Genomic DNA, 13,328 nt, shown 5'->3' on the forward strand with positions numbered 1-13,328 from the left:
CTTACTATCTCATCTAGTGCCAGCAAGACTACTGGGAAGTGGGTGTAATTATCTCTATCTTACAAATGAGGAGGCTAAGACTAAGAGAGAGGTGTGTTTGCCTGAAATCCTACAGCTACAAAGTAGCAGAGTTAGAATTGAACCAAGGTCTGTGTGGCTTCAAGTCCCCACAGGCTTCCAGCATTTGAGAAGAGATAGCTCATGCTCCCAGCAATTGCACTGCTAGGTATGTACTCAAGAGAAATGAAGCTATATGTCCACATAATAACTTGCACACCAGCGTTTATAGCAATACTGTTCAAATGTTCATCAACTGGTGAATGGATAAACAAAATGTGGAATATTCACACGATGGAATATTATTTGGCCATGAAAAGGAATGAAGCATGGGTACATGCTACAACACGGCTGAATCTTGAAAACATTTGGTTAAGTGAAAGAAGCCAGTCACAAAAGACCTCATATTATATGATATCTTTTACGTAAAATGTCCAGGATAGGCAAATACATAGATACAGAAAGTAGACTGGGGATCACTCAGGGCTGAGGGACAATAGCAGTGATCCCTAAAGGATGCAGGGTTTCCTTCTGAGGTGACAAAAATGCTCTGAAACTGACCGTGGAGATGGTTGCACATATCTGTGAATATACTAAAAACCATTGAGCTGTACATTTTAAACCGGTGAATTGTATGGTATGTGGCTTATATTTCAGTAAAGCTATTTAAAAAGAAATAGCTCATGTTATGACTGACAAGGTATCCTGGCTCTGTGTCGTGAAGGTTGAGAAGCAGAAGCGCATGGTACAGTGGAAAGAACCAGAACTTTGGAACCAGCGACCTTGGACAAGTTGTTCAGCCTCTCTGAGCCCGAGTTCCTTGTCTGTAAACTGGGGTTAGTAAGCCCATCTCACCCCATTGTTACAGTGTAAGGGAAGGCCCCCAGCCCCTCCAGGTATACAGTTCCCTGATTTTGAAGTTTGAGGCTTGAGTGAAGAGGCAGAGGTGGGAGGTGCCTGCGGGCAGAGTGGTTTCCCCTGCATAGAAGGGATCCTTCTCTCCAGATGTACCAAAGGCTAATCAGGCAAAGGGCTGAAAAGAAAGCTTGGTGATTCACTGCCCTCTGTTGCCTAAGCGACCCCAAATAAGAGAGGCTGAGAGGAAGTGAGAAAACAGGGTGTGTGTGTGTGTGAGGTCTCGGGGCGACCCTGCTGGCCCTGGGACTGGTGGGAGCCAGAACCAGGAGGGAGGCAGATGAGAGAACTAAGGGAAACCAGCCTCCCGTGGAAAGCGGCTCTTTTTCAAGGCAGCAGGATGGGTTGGGTGATCCTGATGTATTTCTGCCCGACTCTGAAGCATCTGCCAAAAATGCCGCGATGCTTTTCTGAAAACAACTGGGGCATTAGAAAGAGGTATGAAAAAGCTAAACAAGTAAAATAACAAAAACCAGAAAACAGAGCAACTTGGTAACAGAGGTACTTAAGGTCTAGGAGGTGGTACCAGCATGTTGGCCACGGTGGGAAGTGCAGTCGATCTTCGTCATTCACAGATTCTGTATTTGTGAATTCACCCACTCACTAAAATTTATTTGTAATTCCCACATCACCGCTCATGGCGCTTTTGAGGTCATTCCTGGACATGAGCACAGCAGCAAAAAATTTGTCGCCCAGTGTGCACGTTCCCAGTTGAGGCAGAATAAACGCTCTGCCTTCTTGTTTCAGCTCTCATACTGTAAACAAGAGTCCTTTTTGCAGTGTTTAGTGCTATGTTTTCTGCATTATTTTCCTTTGGTTCATGATTTCACTGTATAAAATAACCCACAAAGGCAGTGCTGAAGTGCTGTCCAGTGTTCCCAAGCACAAGAAGGCTGCGATGTGCCTTACAGAGAAAATGTGTGTTATATAGTCTTCCTTCAGGTATGAGTTAGCTATGAGTTCAAGGTTAATGAATCAACAATGTATATTAAATAAGGTGTCTCTAAACAGAAATACACGTCAACAAAAGGTTATGTATTGATTAGTTGACAAGAATGTTGTGACCAGAGGCTCACAGGAACCCAGCCCTATATTTCCTGTAGGGAAAAGTACTTCAGTATTGTATCTGCTGTTCAGGGTTCACATAGGATTCTATAGTCATAGAATATAACTACTACAAATAATATATGCTCTGTATTTTTCATATATTATCTCATTTAATGCCCACAAAGTGTTATATTTTACAAATAAGGAAATTGATATTATATATATTAGATTATGTGACTTCTCTAACATGTGAAAGTGGCAGGATTTGAACCCATTTCTAACTCTTCAGTGGGGAAAGGAACTCTCTAGCCCTTGAGCTGAAATGCCAGTTCTTAGGGAAGTGTGATCAGGCTCATATCAGGGCTGGTAGGAGGGCACAAGGAGAGCTGAGCTTGGTCAAGAACAGTATAGATCTGAGAAAGGAGGGTGAAAGAACTAACATGACCCTCCAGTTGCAGTCTGCACTGATCAGACTGTAGCCAGGACAGCGGGGAAAAGCCAACTGCGATCAGCACAGAGGAGAGGCACCAGTGTGGTGAGGAAACTGGGAGCCAACCATGTCCAGAGAGAAACAATGGAAGGACTAGGAATTGTTCAGCCTAGAAATGAGAGCATGGAGGCAAACAGGGAGGGATCTTCAAATATCTAAAGGGTTATCTTGGAAAGGCAGAACTAGATGGAAGGCAGAACTAGGATTGAGGGCTGACAGTTAGTTACAGGGAGCAGATTTTGACTGGGTGTAAGGAACATTTCCTGATATTCAGAGCTCTCCAACAAGCCAAGATTGGAAATTGGTGGTCCACACGTCAAATCAAGCTGCAGACATGTTTTGTTGCCTCACAAAAAGCACAAAAGTGTTTTTTAAAAATTGTATGTAAATGCCCTGTGGGACATGTATCCCAGTGCCACAGCCTGCAGCACTCGCTTTTAGTCCCATGTCACTCATGTGTAACTTGCCTTACCCATCATGTATGGGGTTGACTGATTTAGCAAATAAAATACAGGATGTACAGTTTAATTTGAATTTCAGACAAATACTTTCTTAGTATAAGTATGCCCTGCAATACTTAGGATATACTTATACTGTATTTGTATCCCAACACTTGAGACTTACTAATACTGTCCTGCATTTAATCTGGCAACCCTACCCTGGTAACTTAAATGGGAGTCCCTGACATTGCATTTTGAGGAAGTGGGCTCCACCGTTGGGAGATAACCAGAGACTTGTCTCAGAGGAATGTTCAGGATGGAAGCAGAGCTAAAATGGTCTAAGAATACTTTTGCCCAATTTTCTTGAAACCCCCCATTTCAGAGCGACAAAACAATAAAAGGTAGAGGAAGTTAATAATTCTAAGTAACACCCCCGGTGCTCTTCTGGGTGTGCTTCATGGGAGAACGCTGGCTTCTTGCTCTAATGGCAGAATATCGTACCAGAACTGGGACTGATTGCTGGATAAGGACATAATGTGTTGCTGACCTCTAATATCAATTGCTAGTAAAATTCCTTTTAAGTGCAAGTTGACTGATGTCTCTACAGCTGGGGAGAAAGGTTGCAATCTCTTTCTGGATCAGGGCATGAACAAAAAGACATCTAATATCTCAAAATTATAATTCAGTTTTATCTGTCAAAAGCCATCCTCTGCTTCTCTGAGGCTGTGGTTAGTCATCCTGACACTTGTTTTCCTACCCTGCTGCCAGAACTGCTTTTCTGGTTGTTTTGAACAGACGGTGGCTGACTTACCGTGGATTGGAACGTGGCAGCAGTTGATACGGGAGGAGAGACTGGCCCTAACTCACTGCCTCAGTTTCCTGGGCAGAAAAGGAGGAGCAGTATCTCTGAGCCACTTCCAGAAATTGTGCCTCTAAAAATGAGTGTCAGTAGTCCTTGGTCATCAGCTAGTCCTTCAGCCTCCAGAGAATCCAAATGTTGATGTTTGACGGGATTTGAGTAAGCATTTGGTTCAACTCACTGTTTTGGAGATCAGAAAAGTTAGCTTCAGGTAGGGTGACAGGGCCCAGAGCCCTTTGAGGCTCAGCGAACGGCCTCCCATTCCTCCGCCCCGGTTCCTCGCCGGTCCTTCCCTTATTTTCACTCAGTTTTCTCAAAGCCCCTCACTCAAAACATACAAAATGGCAAAAGGCAGGGGAAGTTAACAAAATGCATAAAAATACTTGAGGGAAAGTATCTACCACACATTAGAGTGTAGACTAGAGTGTAGACACACAGAGGCCGTGTCCCCAGCCATCCTAACTTGTCCTTGTGGGGACAGCTCCTAGGAGACGGGCTTTGCTGTCTCTTTTAAAGACAGGTGAATTCAGCATATCCCCAGGTTCACTTGGATGCTCACAGAATATTCCTAACGATACTGTTTCCTTCATCATTCTTCATTAAGATTCAATAGGTAAGATCCCAGGGGTCACTCAAAGTAAATAAAACTCCATGTCAACTATTGTAGAGTAGGGACAAATTGTTTAATATGTCCTTTTGTTTTAGAGGAACTGAACTTAGGTTGAAAAGTAAGAGACCTAGGAGTCTCTGGATCTTAAACAAGGGAATTCCGGTGACTTGTGGCTCTGTTATTTTCTAGTAGTAGCCCTGTTCTTACTGACTATTCTTGATGGGTGTTCTGTCTCCTCAAGCAGAACTTCAAGGGGACCTCTCCTTCCTACCTTTTAAATTTCTCAGGGTCTTATTCTTACATTATGCACACAGATCCCCAGCCAATATGTGTTGAATGAACGAGTTGGAATCAAAAAGGACAAGGACTTTGGAAACAAATATCCTGGAGCAAATCCAGGTTTCTCCATTTACCAGCTGGTAAACTTGGGCAAATTTGAACTTCTCTAGATCTCAGTTCCCTCATCTGTAAAAAGCAGATGGACCCCCTCTCTTATAGGGCTGTTGTGAAGAGAACATGGGATAATGAAGGCACACGATAAATGGCAGCTGTGATTATTGTACCTGTTGAATTAATACAGACCTTTTTTTTTTTACATTTTAAAAATCAGTTTTATTGAGATATAACTTACATGCAATAAAATTCACTGATTTTAACTGTACAACTAGATGAGTTTTGACAAACATATACAGTTTTGTAGATACCACCACAATCACGGTATAGATTTCCATCACCACAAAGAGTTGCCTTGTGCCCCTGTGTAGTCAGTTCCCTCTCTCCATCCCTGACCCTTGGCAAACACTGATCTACTTTCTGGCACTATAGTTTTACCATTTCTAGAATTCCATATAGATGAAATCATACAGTATGTGGTCTTATGTGTCTATCTTCTTTCACTTATCTTAATGCTTTTGAGATTCATTTATATTGCTGTGTGTTATCAGTACTTCATTTCTTTTTACTGGTGAGTAGTAGCCCATTATGCGGCTATACCACAATTTGTTGATCCATTCACCTACTGATGGATATTTGGGACTTGCAGATTTTTGGCTATCATGAATAAAGACTGAAGTACAAGTCTTTGTGTGAATATTCATTTTTATTTCTCTTGGGTAAATACCTAGGAGTGGGATTTCTGGGTCAAATGACATATTAATTTTCTACTGCTGTGTAACTACGTATCACAAATGTAATGCCTTAACACAACACCCATTTATTACCTGATAATTCTCTATGTCAGAAGTCTGGGTGGGCTCGACCAGATTCTTTGCTTAGGGTTTCACAAGGCTGAAGTCAAGGTATTGGTCAGGCTGGGTGCTTATTTGGGAGAGCTGGGAAAGATCCACTTCTTCCTCCCGTTGCAGGGGGGCGGGGTGGGGTTCTTTCAGATCTTTAAGGTTGCCCACATTCTTTCTCACACACCCCTTGCATCTTCAAACCAGCAATGCATGTTGAGTCCTTTTCACACTTCCAGTCTCTCTGGTTCTTCTTCTGCTACCAGCCAGAGAAAACTCTGCTTTTAAAGGACTGGTGTAATTAGATTGGACCCATCCAAACAATCTCCCTTTTGCCATGTAATGTAACCTAATCACAGGAGTAACATCTGGGAGCAAAGGTCATGGGACCATCTTAAAATTCTGCCTACTACATATGGTAAGTGTATGTTTAACTTTATAAGAAACCATCAGACTGTTTTCCAAAGTGGCTGCGCCATTTTTCCTTCCCTTCAGGAGTGCACGAGAGTTCCAGTTGCTTCACATTCTTGCCAACATTTGGTACTGTCAGTCAGGTTAAGCTGTTGGTGAGTGTGTAGTGGTATGTCAAGGTGGTTTAATTTACATTTTCCTAACCCTAAGTTCTTTGTTATGCTTATTAGAGCATAAAATTTTGTTTGATGAAAGGTTCTGCTGCTTTAAAAATAGATTTACATGCACTGGCTTAGATAAACTGTGTGGCTCTTACAGAATCTGTGAATCTTTTTTTTTCACATCTTTATTGGAGTATAAATGCTTTACACTGTTGTTGTTGTGTTAGTTTCTGCTGTACAACAAAGTGAATCAGCTATATGTATACATATATCCCCATATCCCCACCCTCTTAAGCCTCCCTCCCACCCTCCCTATCCCATCCCTCTAGGTCGTCACAAAGCACCAAGCTGATCTCCCTGTGCTATGATGCTGCTTCCCACTAGCCATCTATTTTACATTTGGTAGTGTATATAAGTCAATGCTACTCTCTCACTTCATCCCAGCTTCCCCATCCCCCCTGTGCCCTCAAGTCCATTCTCTACGTCTGCATCTTTATTCCTGCCCAGCCACTGGGTTCATCAGTACCACTTTTTAAAATTCCATATACATGCATTAGCATATGGTATTTGTTTTTTTCTTTATGACTTACTTCACTCTGTATGACAGACTCTAGGTCCATCCATCTCACTACAAATAACTCAATTTCATTCCTTTTTATGGCTGAGTAATATTCCACTGTATATATGTGCTACATCCTCTTTATCCAATCATCTTTCGATGGACACTTAGGTTGCTTCCATGTCCTGGCTATTGTAAATAGTGCTGCAATGAACATTGTGGTACATGTATCTTTATGAATTATTGTTTTCTCAGGGTATATGCCCAGTAGTGGGATTGCTGGGCCATGTGGTAGTTTTATTTTTAGTTTTTTAAGGAATCTCCATACTGTTCTCCATAGCGGCTGTATCAATTTACATTCCCACCAACATTACAGGAGGGTCCCCTTTTCTCCACACCCTCTCCAGCATTTATTGTTCCTATATTTTTTGATGATGGCCATTCTGACCAGTGTGAGGTGATACCTCATTGTGGTTTTGATTTGCATTTCTCTAATGATTAGTGATGTTGAGCATCTTTTCATGCATTTGTTGGCCATCTGTATGTCTTCTTTGGAGAAATGTCTATTTAGGTCTTCTGTCCATTTTTTATTGGGTTGTTTGTTTTTTTATATTGAATTGCATGAGCTGCTTGTAAATTTTGGAGATTAATCCTTTGTCAGTTGCTTCGTTTGCAAATATTTTCTCCCATTCTGAGGGTTGTCTTTTGGTCTTGTTTATGGTTTCCTTTGCTGTGCAAAAGCTTTGAAGTTTCATTAGGTCCCATTTGTTTATTTTTGTTTTTATTTCCCTTACTCTAGGAGGTGGGTCAAAAAGGATATTGCTGTGATATATGTCATAGAGTGTTCTGCCTATGTTTTCCTCTAACAGTTTTATAATGTCTGGCCTTACATTTAGGTCTTTTATCAATTTTGAGTTTATTTTTGTGTGTGGTGTTAGGGAGTTTTCTAATTTCATTCTTTTACATGTAGCTTTCCAGTTTTCCCATCACCACTTATTGAAGAGGCTGTCTTTTCTCCATTGTATATTCTTGCCTCCTTTATCAAAAATAAGGTGACCATATGTGCATGGGTTTATCTCTGGGCTTTCTATCCTGTTCCATTGATCTATATTTCTGTTTTTGTGCCAGTACCATACTGTCTTGATTACTGTAGCTTTGTAGTATAGTCTGAAGTCAGGGAGCCTGTTTCCTCCAGCTCCGTTTTTCTTTCTCAAGATTGCTTTGGCTATTCGGGGTCTTTTGTGTTTCCATACAAATTGTGACTTTTTTTTCTAGTTCTGTGAAAAATGTCATTGGTACTTTGATAGGGATTGCATTGAATCTATAGATTGCTTTGGGTAGTATACTCATTTTCACAATGCTGATTCTTCCAAGCCAAGAACATAGTATATCTCTCCATCTGTTTGTATCATATTTAATTTCTTTCATCAGTGTCCTATAGTTTTCTGCATACAGGTCTTTTGTCTCCTTAGGTAGGTTTATTCCTAGGTATTTTATTCTTTTTGTTGCAGTGGTAAATGGGAGTGTTTCCTTAATTTCTCTTTCAGATTTTTCATTATCAGTGTATAGGAATGCAAGAGATTTCTGTGCATTAATTTTGTATCCTGCTACTTTACCAAATTCATTGATTAGCTCTAGTAGTTTTCTAGTAGCATCTTTAGGAGTCTCTATGTATAGTATCATGTCATCTGCAAACAGTGACAGTTTTACTTCTTTTCTGATTTGGATTCCTTTTATTTCTTTTTCTTCTCTGATTGCTGTGGCTAAAACTTCCAAAACTATGTTGAATAAAAGTGGTGAGCGTGGACAACCTTGTCTTGTTCCTGATCTTAGAGGAAATGGTTTCAGTTTTTCAACATTGAGAACAGTGTTGGCTGTGGGTTTGTCATATATGGCCTTTATTATGTTGAGGTAAGTTTCCTCTATGCCTACTTTCTGCAGGGTTTTTATCATAAATGGGTGTTGAATTTTGTCGAAAGCTTTCTCTGCATCGATTGAGATGATCATATGTTTTTTCTCCTTCCATTTGTTAATATGGTGTATCACGTTGATTGATTTGCATATATTAAAGAATCCTTGCATTCCTGGGATATACCCCACTTGATCATGGTGTATGATCCTTTTAATGTGCTGTTGGATTCTGGTTGCTAGTAGTTTGTTGGGGATTTTTGCATCTATGTTCATCAGTGATATTGGCCTGTAGTTTTCTTTCTTTGTGACATCTTTGTCTGGTTCTGGTATCAGGGTGATGGTGGTCTCATAGAATGAGTTTGGGAGTGTTCCTCCCTCTGTTATATTTTGGAAGAGTTTGAGAAGGATAGGTGTTAGCTCTTCTCTAAATGTTTGATAGAATTCACCTGTGAAGCCATCTCATCCTGGGCTTTTGTTTGTTGGAAGATTTTTAATCACAGTCTCAATTTTAGTGCTTGTGATTGGTCTGTTTATATTTTCTAATTCTTCCTGGTTCAATCTGGGAAGGTTGTACTTTTCCAAGAATTTGTCCATTTCTTCCAGGTTGTCCATTTTATTGGCATAGAGTTGCTAGTAGTAGTCTCTTAGGATCTTTTGTATTTCTGTGGTGTCACTTGTAATCTCTCCTTTTTCAGTTCTAATTATATTGATTTGAGTCCTCTCCCTTTTTTTATTGATGAGTCTGGCTAAAGGTTTATCAATTTTGTTTATCTTCTCGAAGAACCAGGTTTTAGTTTTATTGATCTTTGCTATTGTTTTCTTTGTTTCTATTTCATTTGTTTCTGCTCTGATCTTTATGATTTCTTTCCTTCTACTAATTTTGGGTTTTCTTTGTTCTTCTTTTTCTAGTTCCTTTAGGTATAAGGTTAGATTGTTTACTTGAGATTTTTCTTGTTTCTTGAGATGAGCTTGAATTGCTATGAACTTCCCTCTTAGAACTGCTTTTGCTGTGTCACATAGGTTTTAGATCGCCATGTTTTTGTTGTCATTTGTTTCTAGGTATTTTTGATTTCCTCTTTGACTTCTTCAGTGACCTCTTGGTTATTTAGCAGTACACTGTTTAGCCTCTATGTATTTGTGTTTTTTACTGTTTTTCTTTCCTGTAATTGATTTCTAATCTCATAGCTTTGTGGTTGGAAAAGATGCTTGATAAGATTTCAATTTTCTTAAATTTTCCAAGGTTTGATTTGTGACCCAAGATGTGATCTATTCTGGAGAACATTATGTATGCACTTGAGAAGAAAGTGTATTCTTCCACTTTTGGGTGGAATGTCCTAAAGATATCAATTAGGTCTATGTGGCCTATTGTGTCTTTTAAAGCTTCTGTTTCCTTATTTATTTTCTGTCTGGATGATCTGTCTATTGGTGTAAATGTCCCCCACTATTATTGTGTTACTGTCAATTTCTCCTATTATGGCTGTTAGCATTTGCCTTATGTATTGAGGTGCTCCTATGTTGGGTGCATAAATATTTATAATTGTTATGTTTTCTTCTTGGATTGATCCCTTGATCATTATGTAGTGTCCTTCCTCATCTCTTGTAACAGCCTTTATTTTAAAGTCTATTTTGTCTGATATGAGAATTGCTACTCCAGCTTTCTTTTGATTTCCATTTGCATGGAATATTTTATTCCATCCCCTCAGTTTCATTCTGTATGTGTCCTTCGGTCTGAAGTGGGTTTCTTGTAGATAGCATATATAAGGGTCTTGTTTTTGTATCCATTCAGCCAGTCTGTGTCTTTTGGTTGGAGCATTTAATCCATTTACATTCAAGATGATTATCGATATGTATGTTCCTATTACCATTTCCTTAATTGATTTGGGTTTGTTTTTGTGGGTCTTTTTCTTCTCTTCTTTTTCCTGCTTAGAGAAGTTCCTTTAGCATTTGTTGTAAAGCTGGTTTGGTGGTGCTGAATTCTCGTAGCTTTTGCTTGTCTGTAAAACTTTTGATTTCTCCATCGAATCTCAATGAGATCCTTGCTGGGTAGAGTAATCTTGGTTGTAGGTTTTTCCCTTTCATCACTTTAAATATATCCTGCTACACCCTTCTGGCTTGCAGAGTTTCTTCTGAAAGAACAGCTGTTAATCTTATGGGGATTCCCTTGTATGTTATTTGTTGCTTTTCCCTTGCTGCTTTTAATATTTTTTCTTTGTATTTAAGTTTTGATAGTTTGATTAATATGTCTCAGCATGTTTCTCTTTGGGTTTATCCTGTATGGGACTCTCTGCGCTTCCTGAACTTGATTGACTATTTCCTTTTCCATGTTAGGGAAGTTTTCGACTATAATCTCTTCAAATATTTTCTCAAAGCCTTTCTTTTTCTCTTCTTCTTCTGGGATCCCTATAATTCGAATGTTGGTGCGTTTAATGTTGTCCCAGAGGCCTCTGAGACTGTCTTCAAGTCTTTTCATTCTTTTTTCTTTATTCTGCTCCCTGGCAGTTATTTCCACCAGTTTATCTTCCAGCTCACTTATCCGTTCTTCTGCCTCAGTTATTCTGCCACTGATTCCTTCTAGAGTATTTAATTTCGGTTACTGTGTTGTTCATCACTGTTTGTTTGCTCTTTAGTTCTTCTAGATTCTTGTTAAATGTTTCTTGTATTTTCTCCATTCTGAGATTTTGGATCATCTTTACTATCATTACTCTGAATTCCTATTCAGGTAGTTTGCCTATTTCATCTTCATTTATTTGGTCTTGTAGATTTTTACCTTGCTCCTTCATCTGTAACATAATTTTTTGTCGTTTCATTTTGTGTGTGTGTGTGTGTGTGTGTGAGTGGGGCTGTATTCCTGTCTTACTTGTTGTTTGGCCTGAGGCGTCCAGCACTGGAGTTTGCAGGCAGTTGGATAGAGCCAGGTCTTGGTGCCGAGGCGAGGACCTCTGGGAGACCTCACTCCGATTAATATTCCCTGGAGTCTGAGGTTCTCTGTTAGTCCAGTGGTTTGGACTTGGAGCTCCCACCACAGGAGCTCAGGCCCAACCCTACAAGCTGCATGGCGTGGCAAAATAAAAAAAGAAAGAAAAAGAAAAAAAGGAGCAGTACAATAACAGAGAATAAAAAAAATATAAAATTAGAAAGATAAAAAATATATTAGGAAAAATAAAACTATAATTGAAACAAGGTAGAATAAAACCACAACAGAAAAAAGAAAAAAAAAGGAGGGGGGGAAACAAGCCAAAAGGAGCAGAACAATAACAAAGTGTAAAGAATAAAATAAAATTAGAAAAATAAAAGATTAGAAAAAATCAAAATATAAGTGAATCAACAGCAATGAGTCAACAAGGCAAAACAGAACCCCAATCTAAAAGAGGAAAAAAAGAAAAAAAAACAACCCTTGGCTATGGGGGTGGAGTTTAGACGGGGGGTGGTGGTGGTGGGAGTGGGGGTGGTGGTGGTGGAACTTAGGCAGGGGTGGGGTTTAGGGTGGGGCGGGACCTAGACAGGTGGGGCGGTGACGTTTGAGCGTGGGCGGGGTCTAGGCTCAGGACCTTAGGCTCAGCTGGAAAAGGCCTTCCGGGCACAGCCAAGGTGGGGCGGGGCCTCTGCTCAGGACCTGCGCAGAAAGGGAGAGGCTGCACGTGGAAAGAAGGGCCTCTGGAATGTGGAGTTACAGAGTTTGGAGGTAGGGCGCTGAGTGAGGGTGTGTGGGTGGGGTTTAGGCCCCGTGCGTTGGAGGGGGACCGTGTAGAGGTGGGGCCCTGGGTGGGGGTGAGGCGTGAGGCTTGGGTTCTGCACAGCAGGAGGGAGGCTCTGAGGACAGAGGATTAGGCCCAGGAGCCCAACAGGCTTCCTGGTGCCTAAGTGGACAGGGAAAGCGCTGGCCCTGTTCCCTTACGTTCCTCCGTGCCCCTCCCCCACCGTCTCCCCCAGGGTCTCCCCTGTCCCGCTGGCCCCCTAACCGTGGGTGGGTCCCGCTGGGTGTAGGAACTCCTCCCCTACCCCAGCCGCCCCTCAGGGGTGCTGGTCCTGGAGGTCCGGCCTTACCTTTGCTCCCCTTTCCCTCCCTCCCACTCCCTCAGGACCCGCACGGCTGGAGGGGGCCTAGGTGGGCAGAGGATCAGGCCTGGAATCTCAACAGGTTCCTGGGGGCCCAAGTGGACAGGGGAAACCTGGCCACGCTCCCTTTTGATACTCTGCCCTCCCAGTGGTCCCGCAATTTCCCCCATTGGGCGTGGGATCCTTTTCTCTCCCCCAGCTGCCCCTCAGCGGTGCCAGTCCCGTCCTGCCTCCACTACTCCTCCCCCCTCACTCTGCCCCACATCCTACCCGGTTACTGGGGGTTCCTCCCATCCCCTTCGGTGTCCGTGGCCCCCAACCGGTGCCTGATAGGTGCCCTAGTTGTGAGGAGACGCGAATTCCGCATCCTCCTAGTGCACCATTAATACAGACCTTAAGCAACAAGAACCACCACATGGCAGTACGATTTTCTAACCTTTTAATCCAGTCCCATTTCGTCTGGCACGAAGATATAACCTGAAGGGTGAGTTGCTTTGTGTAACTGCCTGCTGTGGTGGGCACTACTTTACTGGTGCCTACAAGTGTTTAAGGAGAGGCATTATAGTAAACAGTGGAA

The sequence above is a fragment of the Lagenorhynchus albirostris genome, chromosome 5 (genome assembly GCF_949774975.1).
Source record: "Lagenorhynchus albirostris chromosome 5, mLagAlb1.1, whole genome shotgun sequence".
In the NCBI taxonomy this organism is placed as follows: Eukaryota; Metazoa; Chordata; class Mammalia; order Artiodactyla; family Delphinidae; genus Lagenorhynchus; species Lagenorhynchus albirostris.